The sequence below is a fragment of the Panicum virgatum genome, chromosome 2K (assembly GCF_016808335.1).
Source record: "Panicum virgatum strain AP13 chromosome 2K, P.virgatum_v5, whole genome shotgun sequence".
Classification (NCBI taxonomy): domain Eukaryota; kingdom Viridiplantae; phylum Streptophyta; class Magnoliopsida; order Poales; family Poaceae; genus Panicum; species Panicum virgatum.
The window spans coordinates 12,491,692-12,503,034 of NC_053137.1; the positions used below are offsets into that span (position 1 = coordinate 12,491,692).

The following is an 11,343-nucleotide window of genomic DNA, read 5'->3' on the forward strand; positions in this document are numbered from 1 at the left end:
TGGCACAACCTCCTCAGGGGAAACTTTAAAATTCCCGGTCACAGGGCTCTTGTGTGGGCTATGAAGAGTATTTATTCATTCCTGACCTATGTTCTAATATCGAAATGGATGCAGGGAATGTATGCAGCTGTTCTCATCAATCTGTGGGAGTCCGTTCAATTGGGAAAGAATCCAACCAGAGATGGAAAAGATATGTTCCAGAACAACTACTACTTCTGAAACAGAGATTCAATTCCAGGTCTTAGAATTCAGGATTCAGCCAGATCAATCAGAGGTTGATGTAGCAGGACAAATCTGACTGCAGATGCAAAGCGTATAGCAGAGAATAGTGACTACTCAGGAGTAGAATGTACATCATGAACAGTCCAACTGCAGTTACATAGGCATGTTGCAAGAACAGTTCATTCAAAGACATATCACATCATGTTGACCAATGCGACAATGCAGCGACATGAATTCTCAATCTACAGAATGTTTAGATTATGCTAGTTCTTGGATCATAAAGCATTTACCTCTGACATTGAAGTTTGAGCATTTCAGATTGATCAAGAACTATGAGCATTTCAAGAACCATTTCAGGGAAGATTATTGCTTGTGTTGTGCTTCACTGAGAACTCACATCATATAATACAGGGCATTCCAGAAAGTTCAGCTCATCTAAAAGCTAAAATCAGATCATTTTGTACGAATTAGAGTCAGTAAGGCAGGCATGGCATATGAATGAAAGAATGATCAATAATATAGAACCAAACTCCAAAGTCTTTCCAAATTGTACACCCTCCAATGGAGAGAATTGGGAATCCCAAGGATCACCGGCCAGGCCAAAAAGAATCAAAATCCCCCCAAATAACCAATCTGAATTCTACCCAAAAGAGCAAGAGCTCCCCCCTTTCTATCAACTCATCCCCTATTCTTGTTCCCCTGCTGTCGCCACCACCGCTCCCTTCACCACCCTGTACACAGCCCACCATGAGCGGCAGCTAGCTCATAGCGGCGGTGGCAAAAACTGCAGCAATAAAATGCAATGGAGCACATTGCCATTGCCAAGAACCGCTCAATCAGCGAGTACCTGTTGCGCCTATGGAACTACAAAGCTTTCTATCTACCATGAAAACAAGGATGCGGCCAATGCAGGCCCGGACGCCGGCGAGGTGGGGCCGCTGCCGTCGCTGGGGATGTAGAGGTCATACGACTTCCAGGTGTGGTCGAGCGGGCACGGCCTACCGGCATCGAGGCGGTCCCACGGCTTGCCCTTGCCCGACCAGTGCATGAGGCTGACGGGCTCGTCGTGGAGCGGGCGGCAGCTGCCGTGCACGTTGTCGCCGCCGAGGCGGTGCTTATTTCAGCGGTGGTCGACGGCCTCCACCTCGCGGCGAAGACGAGCAGGAACAGGGCAGCGAGCCCAGCTCGTAGATGCGCTTCTCCTCCTGGATCTCCATCCAGCGCTCGATGCGCTGGCGGTAGTTGCCGGCGTGTCAGCGGCGGAGGTCGATGAACATGACTCCGGTGTCCCGAGTGGAGCTGCTCCCATGCTATCTCCCGCGCGGCCTCCGCCGCGCGCAGGTCCCCGGCCCCCGCCGCCGCCGCCTCCTTCTCTGCCAAGATGACGAACTGCGAATCCGCCCTCCCGAAGGCTGGACTGCGGGTTAATTTTGATAAATGGAGAGGACTTTTTTGCAAAACTTCCTGAGAGATGATGTAGGACTGTGGGTTGATTTCGTTAAAGTTCGAGGAATTTTTTGCAAAATGATCGGAAAACACACGATCTGGACCGTCCGTGCGCCCGATCGGACGGCCGAGACGAACCCGTGACGTGGCGCGCTCTCGTACCAGGGTTTGGTTCAGGTTTCGTCTATTGGAGATTTATAGCTTAGACAATATATCCATTTCTTCTTACCATATTACCTTAAAATTATTATTTTTATTTAAAAATTGTATACCCATAGCAGCGCATGGGTTTTCACCTATGTATATGTATAGACACACACATGTTATAGCGGGCAAAAATCTCCAACTTTTAAGGTTACAGCTTGGGCCAACACGCTATATCGATCTAACAACTGAGAGAATGCCCACGCATCACAGCCCACAAACGCTCCGACCTTCCTCTCTTTCTCATCATGAGTCCTCGTCGCCGTCGCCGCCGCCGCCCGTTCCCCATTGCCCCCCAATCTCAAACCTAAAAAAAAGAGTAAAGTTCATCACCGGTCTCTAAATTTGTTTAGCTGTGTCATTCCGGTCTCTAAATTTGTTTAGCTGTGTCATTCCGGTCTCTAAACTTGCAAATCGTCTATTTTAAATGTGCTCAGCCTGCTAGTTTTAAAGGCAAAGTCATTATGAGCCTTCAATAACTGAGTACTGTCCCAGTCTGTTCTGCCAATAGCTGAATAATGGGAGCCTCCGCCTACTGATAACAAACCCAAACCGCTTGTGCACTGCTAATGGGATGAATTCATCCGAACTCGGCCCAATCTGATCCCAGGTATAGTATGGATTGCAATATTTCGACTGCAAGGAATGCAGTGATGATTGCGACTGTGATACTGACACTAGTCAAGCTGGGTGGGGTAAAATATCTGTCATCATCGCAGTACCAGATATTACTTGTTTGAGAAATTGATGAATAGAGCATAAGTACTCCAAGCGCAAATGAGCAAAAATTATCTTAACTATGACCATGAGAAAGAAAAGCCCCTCCATCCCAAAGATCAAAGGGCATACTTGGTGTAGAAGAAGTCATAGAGGAATGTCAGTTCTACCTCATCAATTACCCTGAATGCCTCCATTTCTTCGTCAGTGTTGTTCTCTGACAGCAAACCTTACAGGACAAATCTTCGTGTCTCTGGAAGGCTAGCCTCAGCACAATCCATCCCGAAGAAGCGATGCCTAAGCAGGTGGGATGAGGAATACGCTAGGCAGGCACCTTTGACCCGCGAGCTGCTGACGCCTTGTGAGATGAAGTTATGCTCCCTGCACCGGTCCCAGATTTTCTCGACAGTGATGACACCTTCCTTTGGTACCAGTTCGCACTTGTAGACGGAGGAACTTCTGCTACCACTACGGATTACCTTGTAGGCTTGGTCAATTCACCATGTATTTGCAACCCCTCATACTGTTGGCAGGACAGAAGTGTGCTTGGGAATCACCACCACTTGATCTTGAGTTGGCATGATCCATCGTAGTCAGCTACCACTTTGCTAGGATAAGAGTAATTGACCATCCAGCTAGCAACCACTCCTAATGTATGCGCAATGCAGACGGCGGTAAACAGTAAGAAGACAGCAACGGTGATAGGATCAGGGTTTACAATTTCGGAAAGGAAAAAAATTTGGCACCCAGCGAAAAACTCAAAATTTCGAAAATTTTGAAAATTTCAGGTTATTTTTTAATATATTTTATTTTTTTAAATATTTTTTTGCCATAATAATAAAAGAAAAGCTGAAATTTTAGATGGAAAAAAATTTCAGCACCCTTCGGAAAACTCGAAATTTTGGAAATTTCGAATATTTTAATCCTGGGATAGGATGCCATAACAGATGTTTTATGCTCCAAAGTAATGCTATTGCTGCACTTTCTCTCCTTCTTCGCCTCCTGTGCCCTGGGGTAGAGCAGTTGAAACACTACTATGCAAAAGTAGATGTCATTCTGCAGAATATTGAACACACTACGGTTCCACGGCTTGTTATCTTCAAGGTAATAGGCCGTGATGGAATTGGCACCTATTGCAATCAGGAACAGCGAGAGTGCCCACACAAGATATATTGCAACCGTTGCCTGAGAGGACTGCATCAGATTCCCCCGCCGCCGGCACCGCCCTCAATCCATGACCACCGCCGGTCCGGCGGCCTCCCTGGCCATCCCTCTAAACCCGCCAGCCATGACCAAATCCCAAACCCTAACCCGAATCCTTCTTCGCCCCCACTGGCCTCCGTCGCCAGCCGTGGCCGGTGGTGACCCCGGCCGCTCCACCCAACTCCGGCCTGCCTATCGCTGGAGAAGAAGTGCAACAAAGTTATTTTCTTCTCATCTTTTGTTACTTCCTTGTGTGTATTTCATAAAGTAACAAGAGAGCTCTCTAGTTAGTGCTAAATCGAGAGGGCTCTCCGTGTAGTATTTAGGTAAAAAATACAGCGATATGAGAAAATGGTTCTACTTAATGAACTGTTCTAACTGCATGATAATATTCCATCGTAGATTAAAAAAGCTCTAGAAATATAAGCTTTTAGTTTTGCAAATATGACCTATGCAAAATGGTAATGGCAACACATTAGCAGATTGATCTAGATGGTTCAATCCTCATCCAATAGTATAAAAAAAGTGCATGATGTCATATGCAACATCCAAGTCACATTGCAATGAGATATGATGGATCATTCTGGGTCGCATATGAACTTATTGGGTTATTGCGTTCTCGCCCCAAATCCAATTGTGATTTTACCCTCTCTTTTGTTCCATTTGGGATTTTACCCCTACCTTTTCACTTTGAAGACTCTGCTTACCCCTACTCCATGAACATGTAACAGTGTCAAATGGCCTGGCAAAAGATAAATTTGCCCTTGCAAATATGCTCCTACTTTTATAAAAATATGGTGATTTTACCCCTATTTGATGTGAAATATTAGGACAACATTTCCAAAGAAATTTCCCAACCAATGGCACATATTTAGAAGAAAAAAGTCTAAATTGCTCCTCTCAACTATAGGTAAGTCCAGATAACTCCTAAACTATTATTTGATTATTTTACCCCCCCCCCCCCCCCAAAACTACGCCCTTTGCTTCAAATTACCTGCTAATAAAATTTGTCCTTTTCATTTCTCCATGCACAGGTGGAGTTTTAAATTGACATTTTACAAGTGTTGGTGTTTTTTAGCGCCAACCTACCTAAGGATACCCTAAGGTAGTAGATTGTTTGGTGAGGGATCGCTAGATCTGGAACTTGAAGGTAAACAAGAGGACATAAGACATGGATTTAGACAGCTTTGGGTTGCTAGAATAGTGTAATACCCAATGTCATGTTTGGGGTGTTGTATATTGCGCCCTACGCATGGGTGTTGTGTTGCCTGTTGGCTGCTCTGCTGATCTATGTATCTATGCCCTCCTTTATATACTCCAGGGGGTGGAATACTAGATTACAAGGTAGGAGTCATAGTAGGATTATAGGGTATAGCCCTAGGAGGATTACAAAGGAATTCTAATTGGAGTCTGACTACTTCCTTCCCTGCGGGTAGATTTCTTGTGGGTACCTAGAGATCTATCTCTGTGACAAGCCCCGAGCACTTCGTAGCCGAGTGCTGTAGGCTTTTGAGTACTTTTGGAGTCATCTTCGAGTACTTTTCTTCGTAACTCCGTCTTGAATATGTCTTCCGAGTACCTTTTTGGGTGCTTTGAGGTTGCGTGGTGCTCTTGCTCGAGTAGATTTGAATCTTCAAAAATAATCTTCATATATGGTGTGCGATGGAAAATCGCACTCCATATGGAGTAGCTCCGAGCCTTAGATTGAATCGAAGAATCAGGCTGAGGGTCCATCTTGAGTTTGAATCTTCTTTCCTTTGTCTTCCAAATAGATTTAAAAAACAAATTGATGATGACATGTATCCTGCAGCCCCCGAGCCTTGAATCCAAATTCCAAATTTGGAGAAAGGATCCAAAAGAACGTGGAATGCATTGTAGAATCTTTTCACCTTCAGTATTCACATAAGGCACCTTCCGAGTAGTTTTGCAACTTCTAGCCCCCGAGCTTACGAGCTAAGCGAGTTGTAGAAGCCATGTTGAGTAGCTATTGGTGCCCAGCCTCTGAGCCTAGGAGCTAGCGAAGCTTCCAAAAGCACACCGAGTGCCTTGTTGTGCCCAGAAAACGAGTACGGGAACTAGACGAGCATGAAGAGTTATTGCCGAAGCTCGATCTGAAAAAATGCAATGCATACATTATGTAGCATAATGCGAAGATACCGAGTTTTACTCAATAATAAACAACTCTTGAAGTGTATGGTTGCACGAAGGATGTGTATGAATCTCCTTCCATCTAGCAAGACAACGAGTAGGATGTCATGTGGCCATTGCTTTGTGCCGCTACGTGCCTAATCTCGCTGAACACTGCTCATGGAGAGGATGGCTTACCACAGGCTACATTGTTTGGGAGGCTTACATGTAGGCACCGTGCAAGAGTTGAGGTTTCATGATTGGAGCTTGAACTACATGGGTTAACTTAGGAATTACTATAGGGACATGGGGTAGGGCAAGGACTAGGAAGTCAGAATCGACGGCGACTCTATCGGACAGCTTTGCAATGTGTTATGGTGAAAAAATAGATCGTGCATGGAGTTCACCTGGAAAGGGGCAGCCATATTGCCTCTGTAGTGGGAAAACCATCTAGGCAGCCGGGAGCACGAATGAAAAAGTAGTCGCGGAGACCAGAGAATATAGTCGGCGAGAGTGTGGGTTACGCACAAAGCGGTCAATCTTGTGAAGAACATATTTGGAAAAGTATCCGTTACTTAGCTTAATTCGTGGGCCATTTTTTGACGAAGTCATGGCGGTCGTTGATGAAGTGGACTAGTAGAGTCGATTCCGACTAGTTGTTGATCATGCATAATTCATCACCGAGTAGTTGGAGACTCGCCCCCGACTAGTTTCTAGTTGAGACAAGTAGCCAAAGTAGTCGATGGTGTGTCGGCGTAGCTGATTCGTCGAAGTAGTTGTAGCTGCAGCGCGAGCTGGAGTCGACCCGAGTAGTCAAAGTCGATGTAATCATTCGCTCAAACATCCGATCTTCGAACTTGATGGATTGATCCACCGCTTGTAGTGGATTGATCTTGATGAAGAGGTCCTTCAACCTCCCCGATGATCTTGATGATCTGCCCCACGGTGGGCGCCATTTGTCAGTATTTTTACCGCAAGACTAGCTAGGGATACCCAAAGGTAGGAGACTATTTGATGATAGTACACATCATAACACATATTAGAAAAAATACATCATAATTTATTATTATTATTTTGATAGGTTTAGGATATTTAATAATAAATTAATCATTAGTTTTCAAAATTATATGAAATATAATGATGAAAAGTTATAATATTTTTTTAATATGTATTGTGTTGTCCATTACTACCCTCCACTGCTATCATGCAAAATTTGAAATTCAAATTCAAATTGTGCACGGAGAAAAAAAAGACAAATTGTATTATAGGATGAAATGAACTAAATGACATAGTTTAGGGGATAAATTAAATTAAATTATAATTTAGAGGGTTATTCAGACATTGAGGGGAGTACATTCAACCTTTTCCCATTTAGAATAAGAACACGTCCGCCAGGCCGAGCGCCAGCCCCTCCTCCAAACCTAGCTCTAGGATTCCCACCAAGCATCCTCCTCGCCGTCCGGTTCCTCACCTTGCTCTTTGCCTGCCACCACTGCAGCAGTCGCCTCGCCGGCGAAAAATGACTCGAGCGGCTAGGCGGAGCCGCTCCCAGAGGGATGAGGTCATCTGGCGCCTGCGCGTGCTGCGGCACCCGGCCACGCTCTTTGTCGAGGATGACGCCGCGCGCCTGCACCGCCTCCACGACGGGCACGAGGACCCCACTGCGCTGGCCGACGTTGACGCGGCAGAGATCAAGGAGCGGCAGACCAACGACATTCTCTGCGACATCCAAGCGCTGCAGGACAAGGCTGTGGCCGCGACGAAGCCCAATGCTGGTGCGGAGGCCCAGCGGAGGGAGGGAGACAGCATGGTCAGGGAGGTGCCGTTCGAGGAGCTCCGCGACAAGGATAAGATCGCGCGTTCTTCAGGAGGCTGATGGGCGAGAGGAATTAAGTGATGGACGAGATGCTCGAGGCGGAGAGGCGTACGGCCCCAGCGTCGCGGCTGGCCCACACGCGGGGCAGCACTTGCCCACGGTGCCGTGCCCCCGCTGCTCACCGCCGTGCTAGGGTTAGCCACGATGGTTGGGGAGAGCAGCTGAGGAGGGGACGGGGCCAGGAACCGCACGTGGAGGGATTGAAGGGATAAGGATATTTTTATCTTTTCGCCATATCATAAAGTGTTTTCTCTTTTCTTATTTTTTTTAGTTTTATTATTTCTGGATAACAGAGTCAATAAAAGGGGTAAAGGGAGCCTCAAAGTAAAAAAGTAGGGCTAAAATCACAAACAGAGCAAAAGCGAGGGTAAAATTAATATTGGATTTCAAAGTAGGGGCAAAAACACAATAAACCCGAACTTACGCTATGGACTTCTTTTTTGTTGCTTTTGAAATGTTGCCTTTTATTTGGAAATTTAAGAAACTGTGCTTTTGGCAGTAGTAGAAAAAAAAAGGCAATTCACAAAAAAAGATAAAAGGCAATAGACATATTTATCTATATAATATCCTTGTTTGCATATTTTTGCAAGCATTTCAATGCAATTTTGGCACATTTAGGGTGTGTTTGGTTGAGCTGTGAGTTTTAAAAAAGTTGCTGTGAGCTGTAAGCTGTGGAAAAGCTGCTGTAGACTGTGGGCTGTGAAGAAGTTCAAAAACTATTAATTTTTTGAAGGTGGTGGGTAGGTAATTTTTTCAAAGTTACCCACATCCACAGCAGGTAAAAGCAGGGGAAGAGCTGCTTTCAGTTTTGTACTAGAGGAAAAGCAGCTTTAGCAAAAAACAGTTTTTGAAAGCCAATGTATTTGGTTGGCTTTTGACTTTTTGAAAAGCAAAAGTAGTTTCAAAAGCAGAACCAAACACACCCTTACACTTTAAAGGAGTTACTCATTTTTATCATGCTAGTAATGTTCCTCCTTATTTTAAGAAAAAAATAATCTTACAAAGTAAAGTAAAGAAGAACATTGTTTTTTTAGGGCAAAGAACATTCTTTTTGTTTGAAGGAAACTACGACAACCCTTGGGTTTGCCTGAACTTTTTATTGATGAAACAAACAACACTTTGCAAAGGTTACTTACAAAAAGAGAGAACTAAAACCTGTTAGGGGTGGGTAGGTGGTTACACCGAGGAGAGAAGGGAAATACTAGTATGTTTTTTTGGTGTTTTTGCCCCTGCTTTGAAGTGCAATTGTGGCTCGCATTGACTTGTGAACAGTAAGGAGCAAAATTACAAAGTTAAAAAATTAAGGGCAAAATCACAATTGCACTTTAAAGTAGAGATAAAAACACAAATCCTTCTGCTTTGAAGTGAGTTGTGGTTTTGCCCTTATTTTTTTTAACTTTATGATTTTCCCTTTGTTTTTCACAAGTCGTTTTTTATTTTGCCCTTGGTCTTTGCGTATTTGTCTTTATTTTGACTGTTGACTAGAGGTAAAATTGCATTGACTTGTGAATAGTAGAGGAAAAAATCACAAAGTTCAAAAATTGAGAGCAAAATCATAATTATACTTCAAGGTATGGATAAGAACACAAATGCCCCTACAAGTATTTTTTTTATTTTTATACTAAATTATTGGACAATGGGATCTGTTTATTCGCAGGTTTAGTTTCTATTATTTGCCATATACAATCAGATATTCGCAATGTTATTTTGTTCGCAATATACTATATTATTTGTTCATCTTGTTTATTTTCTTGTTAGCAGAAACAATATTTGTCCGTATTATTCAAGTGCTTGTTGGTAGTAGTTAAAATTAATTGTTCTATATTAAAAGGAAACTTTTTAACAATGTTATCAAAATATAGTTAAGTGTAGTTTTATTTGAAAGATCATGTCAAAAGAAATATTATGGTGCAATCAAAATTTATTTTAGATACTCAGTCTAAGATTTATGACTTTTTTAGTTTCGATTGGTGGATGGGAGTAGGTTCTGTCACAACGGTTTTCACGCACACCAAATAGCCCGCTACACAACCCGGCGATCTTCAGAAGGACAACAGAATATTTCGACAACCTCCGAAGCTGCCGAAGGCCTGGAAAGGTCGCCGGAAGGCAAAGGCATGTGGAAGGCATGAATGAAGGGCCGCAGCTTACTTTCAGCATGACATGAGAAGCGTGATTCAGTAGGAATAGATAAATTGTACACTTCAAACTTTGGAAATGCTCTTTTGGTCGGAATATCCTCCAAATATTTAGGGATATTTTAGGAATCATGTAACGGAGGTGGGGAGTATAAATGCCCCCTCTTTTTTCACTTTTATTCACTGTGGAGGGATGATTTTTTTCCCCCTCGAACATTATAGCTTACGTTTTTCACACCCCATTTCTATTACATCTTTCAACCTTCTCTCCATCTCTGTTTGGACTTCGCTCGAATCCAACATTCAGCAAGGAGACAATCTGTGGTTAGCATTCAGAAGTAACTTTGCATATTTTTGTCATTTGGTATTCTGCAGCACATGCGCACTCGGAATGATGATTAAGTACCACTCATTTACAACACAAGGCTATTGGACATCGCCTTTATGAAATAACCACTCATTTACAACACAAGGCTATTGGACATCGCCTTTATGAAATTGGCAAACCGACACTCTTCACGAAATTGGACATCGCCAAAGCATTTGACACTGTCGGGTGGGACTATTTGCAAGAGGTTCTTGAATAGTATGGCTTTGAGCACAGATGGAGAACATGGATCACAACTCTATTGGCAACTTCAACATCTTCAGTCCTTCTCAACGGAGCAAGAGGAAAATGGTTTAAGCATAGGACTGTCCTTCGGCAAGGGGATCCACTATCACCAATGTTATTCATCCTGGCAAAGGAACCTTTACAAGTAATGTTACAGTGAGCAACTGATCAGGGGTTGTTAACACCAATCAACAACAGGAGAGCAAAACTGAGGATAAGCTTATTTGCAGATGATGTTGCAATATTTCTCAACCCAACAAATGAAGAAGTAACAGTGAAGAATATTTTGTGTGCTTTTGGTAGTGTATCAGGCCTTATAACAAACACTGCAAAAAGTGCGGTACACCCAGTTCGATGTGAGGGACTTGACCTGCAACACATCCTGGAACCATTCCAGTGCCCTGTGAAAGCTTTCCCGTGCACATATTTTGTAACATCCCGGATTTTTCCGGAATGTTATAAAGTCGAAAAATGTGAATTTCAAAAAAATTCGTGGCAATGCTGTAAATGTCAACCTAAGTAGGATTTCTGGCTTCTTAAAAATCCTAGTAATTAAAAATTACTAATGTATTTAAGGTTATTAATTGCTAGTGTGAGAATATTTGGAGTTATTGGATTTATTCAGCTCTGCCTTGTTTAATTTGAATTCAATTTGGATTTATTTTATTGTGTGAAATTGTGTGGAAATTAAATTGAGGTGTGCCCCTCAATTTAATTTCAAGAAGCTAACCCTTGTGTGAGCCCTAATTTGAATTGAGCCATTCAAATTAAAGCCAAACCTCTAACGAGTCCTAACC

At 43.3% G+C, this 11,343-nt stretch overlaps 1 pseudogene; it reads right to left on the reverse strand.

Moving 5' to 3' along the window:
• Positions 1 to 734: 734 nt before the first annotated feature.
• On the reverse strand, positions 735 to 2,786 carry LOC120695109 (annotated as a pseudogene).
• Positions 2,787 to 11,343: the final 8,557 nt, after the last annotated feature.